The 13467-nt window shown below is 39.9% G+C and overlaps 1 protein-coding gene across 2 annotated transcripts in view; it reads right to left on the reverse strand.

The window, feature by feature from the left end:
- fam189a1 (family with sequence similarity 189 member A1) overlaps window positions 1–13467 on the reverse strand; it is a 150031-nt gene that overhangs the window by 134836 nt on the left and 1728 nt on the right. The window contains exon 1 of one of the 2 annotated variants that reach the window (XM_053491610.1): window positions 1472–1526. The exons of the other annotated variant lie outside the window; for it this stretch is intronic. The gene's annotated coding sequence lies outside the window, so the exon portion shown is untranslated. Of the gene's footprint in view, window positions 1–1471; window positions 1527–13467 lie in introns of those variants that run through there. 2 annotated transcript variants of the gene reach the window in all.

The raw sequence follows: 13467 nt of genomic DNA on the forward strand, positions 1-13467 counted from the left end.
GGTTTTACTTACCAGTCACCCTTCCTGTGAAAGCTGTACTAGTGTCGGACTACAGTAGGTCTGATCTGCACCTGTGAGCCAGAGATTTCAATTCATAATTCATGCGTCACATACAGTAAACTGAACCTAACAATAAGCAGAATATGAATAAAATAGGACGTCGGGTACTTTAAGGTAAAGCTGTCGCATCCATTTGTACTCATCATTAAAAATAGTGTTATGTTTACAACATTTTTATTTATTTATTTATTTATTTTATTTTTATTTTTTTAGATTTTTACACTTCAGATCAGATTTATTGTGGCACAAGTTTTGTACTGGATGTCCTCTCGGATGATCCCTCCCCAGTTTATTCAGGCTTGGGACTGGAACTACTGTAGGAGCGCACTAACCTGTGCATCCACTCAGTGACTGAGTGTGTGTTCCCTAACCAAGAATCAAACGAAGCCACGGCTCCATCAAGGAACCACAATTTTAAATATTAATTCTCTGGGTGGAAATCACCAGGGATTACCTGATATGGTATTACAAATAGTCCCCTACTTATAAACAAGCTCCGTTCTGAGAGCACGTTCGTAAGTCGGATTTGTTCTTTAGTCGGACAAAGTGATTCTTATACGCCTTTGACGCAAACATACAATGTAAAGCATATGAATCCACTTGACATAATATCGTCAATAACCGTAATCGCACCTAAGAAAATTTATCTCACAGTGAAATATTCCCTGCGTCTTTTATTTGCGAGGGAAATCTTGGGCGCCACTCTGTTTTCTCTCCATTTTGAGCTGTTTTTTTACTGTATTGGACTGTGAACTCCAAAAATAGGATTATTCACCAGCACTGGACAGACATTTTCAGTCGATTTTCCTCCTTATCTTAATTAAATTTAACTATGAATGGGTTAAGTATATATATATATATATATATTTTAATAAATTTGGAAACTATTGTAAGCAAATAACCATTGTATAAATGTCCCACACCATCATTAATTAATTTCATACACCCTGAAGTGGTTTATTTCTTACTGAGTAAACTAGATGCATACATTTAAAAATAATAATTCTAGGATATTTTGAAGATGCAATATCCTACTAGATAAGCCAACTATTCATATTATTCTTAGTAGTAGTAGTAGTAGTATTGGTGGTAGTAGTAGTGTATGTAAATTGTAGCAGGTTAAACACTCTTGCATCAGACAGAAGCTTCATTAGACAGACACGGTATTGTTTAAAAGAATATCGATAGTGTTTTGCTCAAGAGATAATAAAAGATGGATGTGTATCGTAACAAGTTGCAGCAAAGCACGCAGGCAAGAAAAAAGAAGCAGGTGTGTGTGATCGCAGGATAAAGTGCAAATCTAATCTAATATTAAATTAAATAAATGAAATGGTAACAAATGCTTTACTGCGACATCCTGCAAAGGGTCTAAAGATACAATGTAATAATTGCTTATTGATCACGTACCAACCTCGGCAGCGACCTCATTTCCCCTCTCGTCTGTTCCAAACTCTCAGCATCAGCAGTACACTAATCACCGGCCTGGTCATCTCTCATCATCTCGCACCTGTTTCTCACTGGTTCACCGGCAGGAAGCCTGGAGATCTACTCCGTAAGACTACACGGATAAATCCAAGGAGTTTAAAGCTTTGGAAGCAAAATATGAAGAAATCAGTGCTGTCCATGCTCAAGCCTAGGATTATTATTATTTTTTAAAAGAAATAAATTTCAGCTGCCCCTCAGGGATCAGTGCTGAAATGAAAAAGTGTGACTGTGCCATCTGTAAAAGTGAACGGAGAATGAAGAGTCTTTTCTTCCTGGATGAGAAAAAGGCCCACAATTTACACTTCAGGGTATTTTATCATTTTTTTTTCCTGAAGATCCCATATTCAATTACGCTCCACCTGCAGCGGTAACTCTGATCCTGCCAAATTCTTCACCTTGGCTGCAAATGAAAAGATGGTAATAAAATCATCAAGTCCAAGCTGCTCTGGAAGAATGTGTGATTTCCCACAGTGCTCGGCTAATCCCGCTTTTGGGATTCAGATCTTATTTGGCCCAATTTCTGATTTTATTTATTTTTCATTTTTTCAAATGTGGAAAATAGTCGTCCGAATGTGTACACCCTCGTTCTGAAAATAAGCAAAATAATCTGTTCACATATTTTATGAAAATCTGTTATGGAGATCCTGGAGGCTCCCTCGAGCCTTTCCTCTGTGCAGGGTTTGGAAAAAAATAAAAATAAATAAAATAAAAATGAAAAAAAGCAAGCATTTGAATGACAGGCGGATTATTTCCAGCCAGAAGGCAGTGGGAGTGAGAGGCTGAGGCATCCATTAGAGCTCAGTGAAGAGGTGTGGAGAATCGGTCCTCCTGAGTCCAATGAGCTAGAGCATCCAAATCAGACACGACTGTCCTTCAGTCCAAATCTCCTTCTCGCTCGCTCTCGCTCTCAGTCTGCGGTCCCGCTGATCCGTGAGCCTCCACACGCGGGTTGGCGTACGGTGCATCCCGTCAGCCGGCCAAGCCAACGTTCCCCGGTTCTGAGTAAAAGCGGCTCGTCAGGCAACATTCACATTCAACTGTCCCACGTGCCATGATACTGGATGTGAGCTGCCGGTTTGTGGGCGGAGACGGATTTATGGGGAAATGTAATAGGTGAAATTTTTTGTAATAAAGTCATGTTTTGTTGAAAGGTATACTTTAATTCATTTTAAGCACTTTGGTTAGAAAAACAATAATTGTAAAGCTTGCTTTTTAAAATTTCAGATGGATATAAAAATCAGCAGATAGTTTGGGATCGGGGGAAAAAAAAAAGGAAGCAACATGCCGTCCCTAAAAAACTAAAAAAACAACAAAAACAAAAAATTATTAAATAAAAACAACTAACATTTTCCCTGTGCAGATTTTGCACTTTAAAACGAGAAAGCAAAAGGCTTTGTTCTCTCTCTCTCTCTCTCTCTCTCTCATGCTCTCTATCGCTCTCTCTCTCTCTCTCTCTCTCTCTCTCTCTCTCGGGATGCGGCCGGGCTGTCAGTGGGAATCATAAGAGAGGGAAAAAGGGATGAATGAGTGAAACAGTGCAGCGTCTCGGCACGGAGCTCGGGCCTGCAGGGACAACCACACAACACACATAAATCACCAGACCTTTCTTTGTGTGGTCTGCACACACACACACACACACACACACACACACACACACACACACAGTCCATATAGATCCACAGATCCATCCACACACAAACACACACACATTAAGCACAAATCACTCAGTGCTTATTCTGAGGAGACACTCTAACACACACACACACACACACACACACACACACACACACTCTGTGAAACCTAGGTTAACGTATATATTCAGTGATTATTAATAACACGTGCTTTGCGTCACGTTTGTTCTTCAGTATTTGGGAAGATGTTTTATATTAACTTCATGTTTTTTACATTCTAGTAGTTTGCTAAACATACAGACAGGGACTCTAATGTCACATGATGTCATCATACACACGGTCGTATACAGTAGTTCTAATTTAAATGTGTTGTGAAGTCGTCCACGCAAACCAACATCTGAAACAACGGTGTTTATGAAAGTGTGACATCAGCGCTGTGATCAGGCTGAAGGGACGAAACCCGGTATAATGTCGCAAATACAGACTCAATATCATGAAATGTCAATATATAGAGTATTATAGAGGGGAATCACCCGGGATCACACGATACGATATTATCACGATACTCAGGTGCTGATTCGATTTGTATTGCGATTCTGTAAATATCACAATGTTATAAAAATTCTGATTCTATGGTTTTTTTTTTAGATTTTGTTACAATTCCAAACAAACTTAGCACTTTAGAGCGCCACCTGTAGGATTATAGAGGAATAATCCAAGGCGGGAATCGAACCCCCGACCCTGGAGGTGAAGTATACAGTACTTAAGAATATTATTTTACCTATTTACGGGTAACTCATGTCGGATTTAAATACCTCTCAAAAAATAGATCTTTTGTGTGTAAAAATGAATTTCATGGTAAATGTTAAGGTTTAATGGAAGAGATGTTTTGAAGCTCTCAATGTTTAACACACCAATACACAGGACATCCATTTGCTCTCAGTAGCAGGTTCATTGGTTGGGAAAAAGTGGTTAGCATTCAGCCCTCTCACCACTATGGCCTGGGTTCACGGTCCAGTCAAGGTATCGTCTTCCAAAAAAAAAAGAAAAACAGCCTCGCATTAGCAGCAGAAGTATTTTAATTATGTATTTTTTGTATTTGTAATGCATGTGTTTGGGGGGGGGGGGGGGGGGGGGGGGCGTCAGGTGGATAAGGCTTTAGGTTGTTGATTTGGGAATCCGGGGCTCGAGGTTCGAACCCTGCTCCTACTCAGACACTGCGTGCTGTACCAAGCACGGAGGAAATGGGAGGGTTGCATAGGGAAGGGCATCTGGCGTAAGGTCTCCGCGCCAGGTTGTGTGTAGATCTGATGTTTCGCTCTGGCAACCCCTGGATAAATAAAGTTTATCTGTAAACGCAGTGTTTGGGTCACGTGTTCAACATTATCTTGAACGTCATGTAGTCAAAGTCATCCAGCATCATTTCGTAATAAAGTAATTCTAACTTTGGCCAACATCCTGATTCCAACGGTGTCGCCATGTCCGTAACGTTGCTGAAACATTTTAACAGCAAAAATGTCTGGGAATGCTTGAAATTGAGCTTTTTTATTCAATTTTATTCTTTTCTTTCTAATTTCGCTTTTTTTTATAGAATTATTTTTACCTTTTTTTTATTTTCTAGATGTAACTATCTGATGTGGACTGCTGGATCCCCATGGGAATGAATAAAGTATCTATCTATCTCTATCTCTATCTATCTGATGAGGTCGACCTTCACGAGAGGGAAGATCTGAACCACTCGATAATCCACCATCATGTTTCTCACTCAGTTTCAAAGCTATTTTGTATATTTTTTTTAGCCATGTATTGTATATATTTTTATTCGCTCAACATATTCTAATGGTTTGATCTGGTTCTCATCTGACCGAGAGAGAGAGAGAGAGAGAGAGAGAGAGAGAGGGAGGCTTTGTGTGGACGGAACAAAGGAGGGGATTTTTATCTTACAACTCGTTCGAACAGCTCGAGGTTACGGGTAAAAATTTAAACCTGTCATTTTTGGTATCTTTTTTATCCTCTTTGTTCAACACTTCCATTCCAGATTACTGTTTTAAACATCCTGATTAATGCGTAATACTGTTTAAACAGCCTTCTGTTTTACAATAAAAGCTGAACGCACATTGGATAAATTAATTTAACAAATTTAATCCGTTCAGAAGGCCAGTTCTTAAGGTGAAATTTTGCATTGTGAAACACATTTTCTAATAGGAAATAATGTAAATGCAGATAATCCGTTCCAGACACACAAAAATATTACTAATGTTACCAATTTCCAACATTATAATCACATTTTTGCAAATAAAAACAATCAGAATACTTAGGAAAGACGTGTAAATCAAGTAAAATATGAAATAAATAGACAGTAAACCTCACTTAATCTTAAATTATGATTCCTCTCGGCACCGGCTGCTTAAAAGTCCAAACTGAAAGCGGCTCCCTTTTCTTCTTGCTACCGTCCTCGCTAACAAAAATGCTTCGTGTGCAGAGAGAAATTTCTTGCAAAATTCCAGTTCTTAAGAAGAAAATTCATAAGATCATATGCAGAGGTCTCGCTTTCAAATTTATACCCCCAAAAGTTAGAATAAATTAATTTTATTACAATAAAAATAAGTTTGCATTTAATGCAGCAAAATTGTGCAATTCCTCTATGATCCTACAGGGGGTGCTCTAAACTGTTCACACATTGGCAGGCAGTAGCTTAAATTAGAATTATAATAGAAGTTAAATATATATAATTGGGATATTTATAAAATCACGATACAGAATCGCAGTATAAATCAGTACGAATCCGTAATGTTTATTGTGATAATATCGTAACAGGTGATACGTGGAGATTAATAGAAACATTTTAATTATTGATTATTGGTGCCAATAATTCTGAAGCTGACTACATGTGTGTGTGAAACTAATTATGCCAGCATGTAAACACATGAGAGCCTTTATGTTCTCCTAAGTGTTCCTGTCAAGTGGAAGAACGTGTGTTCATGAACAAGCAACAGAAACAACGAGACCTGCACACACACACACACACACACACACACACACACACATAACGGTACCTCCCGGCTCTTTTCTAAGTTCATTAATATTGAGTATCACACATTAACACACACACTCAGCATGTCACACACACGTATTTCACACGTGGCTGCCACACACACACTCCTCCGTCACTCTTTACTCAGCACTGACGTGTTTCTCACTGTACAGATAATTGGGTTCTGTAGATGCGACTGGAGTTTTTTTTTTTTACCTTTAATGATGAAACCTGGTGTGTGTGACGTGTGTAAGAAAGTCCATGGATGTATTATATATGTGTTACCGTAATTAGCACACACACACACACACACACACACACACACACACACACACACACACAGAGCCTTTCTCGACTACCCAGGGACCTCGTGAGAGTGTGTGTGTGTGTGTGTGTGAGACTGATGTTCCACTCGGAGGGAGATGATGGATTTTTATAAAGGAGAGGAGCGGGGGAGGGGGAGGGGGAGGGGGAGGGGCGGCAGGATAAAAATAGGGGTCTCCCTGCACGAGGAACATCGCCAGCCCCCCCCTCCCCCCCCTCCCCCCCCCCTTTATATCTTTAAATCCACCTTTTCACTTTCACTTCCTCACACTCGTTTTCTTCTTTTCCTTCTTCCTCATTAGTTCTTCTTGCTCTTTTCTCCTCACATTTCCCCTTTTTCTCACGTCTATATATTCACTTCCACCGTTATTCTTTTACATTTCTCCGGATGTACCGTCTTTACCCTGACTCTTCTTTAATTCTCTTTTTACTTATGGCTTCACGTTTTTATCTTTTCTTTCTGTTTCTCTTTCCACTACTTTGTATTTTTACATTTTCTTTGCTGTTTCTGTGCATTCTTTATTTCTCCTATTGCGTTTTCTTTCTGGTCCTTTTGCCTTTTGTCCCTTTGTCTTTTGTCCTTTTTATACCTTTATTTGTCCCATTTCGTTTTCCTTTTCCACATTACTTCCATTCCTCATTTCTTTCCTAATTTCTTTCTTTTCCTTGCCCTTTCTTTGCTCGTGTTTCCTTTTCCGACCTCATGTTTCTTACCCTTGCCTTTCCCTTCCCTTACTCCCTTCCAGATGTTTCCTTTCATTTCCTCTTGTAGTTTCCTCTTTCCTTCCCCTTCCTCAAGTTTCCTCTTCCTCCATTTCATTTCCTTTTCATTTTTTCTTTCTGTTCCTCGTGTTTCTTCTCCTTTCATTTCCTCATTCTTTCACTGGTGTTGTCTTTCCCGTCTCTATTTCCTATTCCGTCCTGTTTCCTTTCCTCTCTTTCCGTCCTGTTCCCCCCCTCTTCATGTTTCTTATTCTTTTTCCATTTTGCTTTTACCTTTCATATCCTTATGTTGTCTTTCCTACCCCCAGTCCCTATTGTGTCTTTTCCTTTCCTTTCTGTTCCTTCACTTTCTTTTTGCGTCTCTTTTTCTCTGCTTTTATTTGCTTTCTTTCCTTCCTTTCCTCCACACCATGTTGCGTTCGCTTCCCTACTGCTTGTCGTTCCGTTCAGGTGGCTACTGACAGCCCAACAGCATGCGTTCATGTGATCTGTTTTCATTCGTTTGTGTGTTGTGTGTTGTGTGTGTGTGTGTGTGTGTGTGTGTGTTCAGTGACCCAAAGTCTACTTATGCAAACCAGCCACTGCTGATGCCTCCTGCTTCATGTTGAATTCATGCACCGTCTGCCATGTGTGTGTGTGTGTGTGTGTGTGTGTGTGTGTGTGTGTGTGATATAAAAGAAGCCACATACACAACAGATAATCCTTCCTCTCGGCTTCTACACAGAGAGAAAAGCACTGATGTGTCACAAACCAGGTTTTCCATGACAATCTGGAACACGTGTAACGTTAAAGCACAGACAGTTCAGTCGCTATCAGGAGCCGCGCGGCTCTGTGTTCATCAGCCAGACACAAGACATGCGGTTTCACCTCTGACCTCCAGGCTGCTTATCTCCATCACCACACACACACATATTTTTCCCACCTATATGCTTCTACATATCCCGTTCCTCCCCTCCACACACACACACACACACACACACACACACACACACAGTCGTCTCACAACGCTGGAACGCGTCTCAGGCACAAAATCTCAGAAACGTCGCTTCGTAAATATTAACTAAAGGACGTCGTGAAATTTCAAAAGCACACCCAGACAGGTTTCTCTGTGTCGGCCCCCAACAACAACCGCTACACGCCCGGGTTACAGATGGATTTATGTTGCCGATGAATGATGTATAAATTATGGATTAAGGCGAGCACTTCATACATTTTTTACGCTAAAAAGTCTTAAAACGTGTTAATTTTTCACCAGAAACCACAAATAGCTGATTATATTTCAATTTTTAAACACTTCAAATGCATAGGATATATTTCCCGCCTGTATTTCACAGTTTATCAGTTAATTAATGAATGGAAAGCTAATTGATGTTTATTAGACAAGAGAAACACAATCTTCAGGTTGTGCCGTTATGGAAAAATTATTCTTAAATAAAACTGAAGTGTTTACTTTTCTTTAAAGGGGTCATACGGGCCTACATGCACTATTTTAAGCTGTTTGGACTGAACTGTGTGTTAGGAGAGTGCATACACAACCACTCTACGATGATAAAGAGCCGCCCAGTGGTTTTCTTTTCATTTATTACAATAACACGCCCCTTCTGAAATCAGGCCAATCGCAAATGCCTGTCGATGTGACGCCACACCGACAGAGGACGCTCCTACACTAGTTGATTGACACTGGTGTTTTAGCAAAGACCCGCCCCGAGTAAGAAGAAGCTGTCGGCCATTGTTTTTCACCGCTGGAGCAAAATGTTGCCTAAGCGAGTGTTGTGTACAGTTGTTGGGTGTAATAGCGAACACAGCAGTCGTCATTCACTACCTAGGGTTAGTGACCTAGGGTACCTACCTAGGGTTAGGTATCTGAGCCACTGAGGACGCAGTGGCTGAATTTAGTTTTTAAAGCTAACGTCCCCGCTGATTTACCTAAATGCATTCATGTTTGCGATAATCATTTTTCACCAGACTGCTTTATAAACGCGGGTCAATATAAAGCAGGTTTTACTAGGAAGCTGCTCCTAAAAATCGGATCTGTACTAACGCTTCGTGTTCCTGCTTCATCTTCACCAGGCTCAGTGAGTAATTTCTTTTTCTATGACTCTTTGCAGATCGCCTTTTCTAATAATCACGATGAATGCGGAGTGTAAGTTAACTTATACTCTCATAGAACATGGTTATGGCTTCTTCTCTGTGTACATCCGTCTCTATATAATCCCTAATCGCCTGTTTATAATAAACAATGCATTGAGGTGATTGTCTAGTTGCGATCTGTGTACGTAGTCGGAAAACTATATTATGCTTACCTTTGTTACGTTAGATGGTTTATAACGATGTCTGTCAAAGATTAAGTCATGTAAACACATCAGTAAACACATCGCGTCCGTATCTCTCTCGGTAAGCTTCTCCGCTTTATGTTGTTGTTGCTCGCGGCAGCGTAACAGCCCGTTAATTCATGCCCATGCAGTGATGAGAAAGACAAACGGGTCGATGCATGTCCATTCTTTTAATTTCTGCGTTGTCAGGCGATATTACAAACTTCCGCGTAGGTTCCGTACTTAAATCAAACCAAAAACGACTGAAGAAAACAGGCTCAGGCTCTATATTCCAGCGTTTTCCAGTTTGGACTGCATTACCCACAAAGCACTGCATTTGGGGGGGGGGGGGCGGTCTCAGCAGAGGTCATGAGCATTTAAATTAGCATGTACTGAAACAGGTTGCTGAGAACAGAGCTAGTTTTTACCAGGTAAAAGTAGTGTTTTTTTTTACACAATCCTTTTGAATTTTTAATTAACGTATAATACAAACTTTTCATGAGGACCCTAAAGATTATATTAACATTTAATGAAAAATGAGATGTGTAGGACCTTTAAGTTTATAGCTCGCATTCTAGCATCTAAAGTATGTGGAGCAGTCGTTCCCTCAGCAGCATCTTAGTTTCTTCTCTCATGAAGTTAACAATCAGATAAAACAGTACTCAAGAGACTTTCCTGTGAAAACCTCACTGACTGGAGCAAAGAGCTGACACTGGAGACTCCTTCCCTAAACATTAAATAAATACCTACTGTAGCACCACATCAACCATTTTTATACTTTGCTGTGCCAACTTGCAGGATGTTTGTGAATCTGTGGATTCCTAGTCTTAGAGTTTGTAGATCGTGTACCAGACGTGTCCCTGTAAATCAGCTGTTTTCAAAGATACCTGCTGTGCATTATGGGAAGGTCGGATTCACATCATGGGAATCAGCATTGTGCGTTAATTATGGACATATTGAATGGACACTTGTTGTACAGCAGGAGTCCCAAAATGTATATATATTTTAAAGTTTGTGATCACAAACCTTTCTTTGAAAGCACAGAGACGGGCATTGAACCCGGACCCTGGATATTCATAAGCTTGCAAATGACTTGGAAATCAAATCACAGAAGGTGGCCAGTTTAGCCGACTTTGGAGCTCTAGTGCACTGTTCATGTTCACGTCATTTCTTGAACCTTTTCTATTGTACTGTATATCTTGATACCGTTATTTTTCAATTTCACAAACTTGATTAAAAAAAGAAAAGAAAAAATTAACCTGATTATTATTAAATGAAAATCGATGTCACGCAATTTAAATTCTCATAACACATAAAGAACAACTCAGAGAGCCGCCTCCTGCTCTCGGCATGGCGTGCACGGGCATCGACGAAACTGGATCGGAACCTTCAGGGGAACAACTTGAAGTTCCTAATTCAGAATTCAGTTAGTTATCCAAGAACAGCACGTAGAGAGATCCGAGAGCGCACGGAGAGCATCCTGAAGATGTGTTCCCAAAACACACTCAAATCAATTTAGTTGCGAAGAAACGCTCCAGTTTCGCCTTCACCGTCCAGATGAACCAGAGAGACATTGAGCTCAGTGTGCACATGCATTTAAAACGTGTCTCATAATGCAATCATAATGTCTCATAATGCGATGTAGGAGTAGCTCATACTGTTAGCCGTTTCTCACCGACATTAACAGTTATTAGCCACTTTTCGCTTCAAGTTTAAGACTTCGCCATGGCTGAACCTTTTGAGATATCAAAAATCCCTTCGCAATTTCGCATCCTCAATGTCTTGAGATCATGTTGGCCAGATTTGGTGGCGATTTTATAAATTCTCTAGGAGGATTATGTTAAATTGCATTGGGTGCATTTTGCAAACAACCCAAAATAATTGACTTCCTGTTAAATAGAGTCCATGACACACAGAACTTAAGTTATTCAGCTCAATGAGATCCAAATGTGAGATCTAAATGTTTCACATGTCTGCATGCAAGTGTGTATGAGCTATTCAACAAAATCTTGTGTAAATTCGCTGGGCGTGATACCATTATTTTTCAATTTCACACATTTAATTAAAAAGGAAAAAACGAATAAACTTACTTAATTATATTTCCCACACCATTTAAAGAACAAAACAAAGAAGAAAAGATAATGAGTGTACAGTAACGCTGCAGATGGAAAGCAGAATGGTGGCCCTGATGTCACACAAGCAGTCGTCCAACTCATAAAAGTGGTAAAGTAAAGGAAATACAAATGACTGTATGTTGGGAGTCGTGTCGATGTCGGCTGCTCACAAGATTAACCAAAATACTCTAGGGGTTTTATGAAGGATTAAACAAAGTAGTTCATTGGTCTATTCACAAGGCATGACGGTTCCACTGGAACTAACTGGATTTGCTCCGCTCCACTCTCTAGTCCTTTTTTTTTGACCTTCTTTGTCCTTTCAGAAACCCTCTGCATATAGCAGATGTTGACCTTGGCCATGACATGGAAACGAAACGACTAAATACCGCTATAGTGTAGTGGTGTCTCAAGAACAGAGCATAGCGGTGTCCTGTCATCATCTTAGTGGGTCCAATAAATACCCAAACAACCAAAAAGTGAACCAACATGACTGACGGAAAAGATATATAACAAGCTGTATATCAGGATGGCTTTCCGTTCGATTTTCTTTTCTTTTTTTTTTATTACCTTAGTGCCAACACTGGCAGATCACTTCATCACCTCAGCATGACATTCCACAATGGGCATTTAATTTATGGCAGGATTTCATAAGGCATGCAAGATCTCCTGCCAAACCACACGCCAACAAGCACGGCATCTTAAAATCCGAGCGCTGCTTGTTTGTTTTTATAATGCTCCATGGTGCAATGTAGCGTTTTACAGATTATACACTACATACTACATCAACGCTAACAATGAATTTATCCTTCTAGCGTTCATTAAAACGAAGCTATTTTGCTTCTTTCACTCTTCCATCTAGAACAGCTGAAGGAATTCTCAGAGTTGGACAGAAGATGCTAACCAGAGACATACTGTAGCTACAGGACAGGCAACAGCTTGGAGGTCTTGAGTTTTAAGGAAACCCCCTGATGCTTCAACTGACACTTCGTGCCTTGAAAATGTCCGATGTCAAAGTTACAGCTTTGTCTGGATAACAAATTTATGTGGATTTTTTGTATTATACAGAAAGGAAGACAATAAAAGAAAAAAAAACATAACTGTGTTATGTAGTGGAGATAATGCAATAACAATAGGCAAAGCCATTAGGAATATACAACATAATGCTACAGTAGGTCACATAATTTAACGGTAGGTCACATTCATCACGTCGTTCTTTAATTCATCTAATTAAAAATTACTGTACATACATAGCACTTATATAATATAACATGTAAACCATCACTATGGGGAACATACTGTAATGGCAATAATGTTGCCCCCTTGGATTTTCCCGTCACTATCACTATAATCGCCTCGTGCTCCAAGTATCTCTGTTTCCTTTGAGGGTGAGTGTAGATGTGTTTTCTTTAATGGCATGCTATTAATTCTTATGTATTATTGATATTAGTGTCATAAATTGATAAAAAGGTAAAATGATACTCCGTGTCTACAGTAGAGTCAGCTGGACCACATGCACTGTTCAGCACAGCACAGCCTGATGGACCAGTACACCACAAAGTCCCAGTCTTAAACAAGATTAACTCCCTCAAGTCAGGGAGAGTGGTTTAGTGGTCAAGGCTTTAAGTTATTGGATCAGAAGGTTGAGGGTTCAAATTCCAGCACAAACCAGCTGCCTCTATGGGCGACATGAGGAAGACTTTGAATCTCAACTTGCCAAATTAGTACACACACACACACACACACACACACACTATATGGACAAAAGTATTTAGCCAAACCTGTTA

This window comes from Clarias gariepinus, chromosome 3 (assembly GCF_024256425.1).
Source record: "Clarias gariepinus isolate MV-2021 ecotype Netherlands chromosome 3, CGAR_prim_01v2, whole genome shotgun sequence".
Taxonomy (NCBI): Eukaryota; Metazoa; Chordata; class Actinopteri; order Siluriformes; family Clariidae; genus Clarias; species Clarias gariepinus.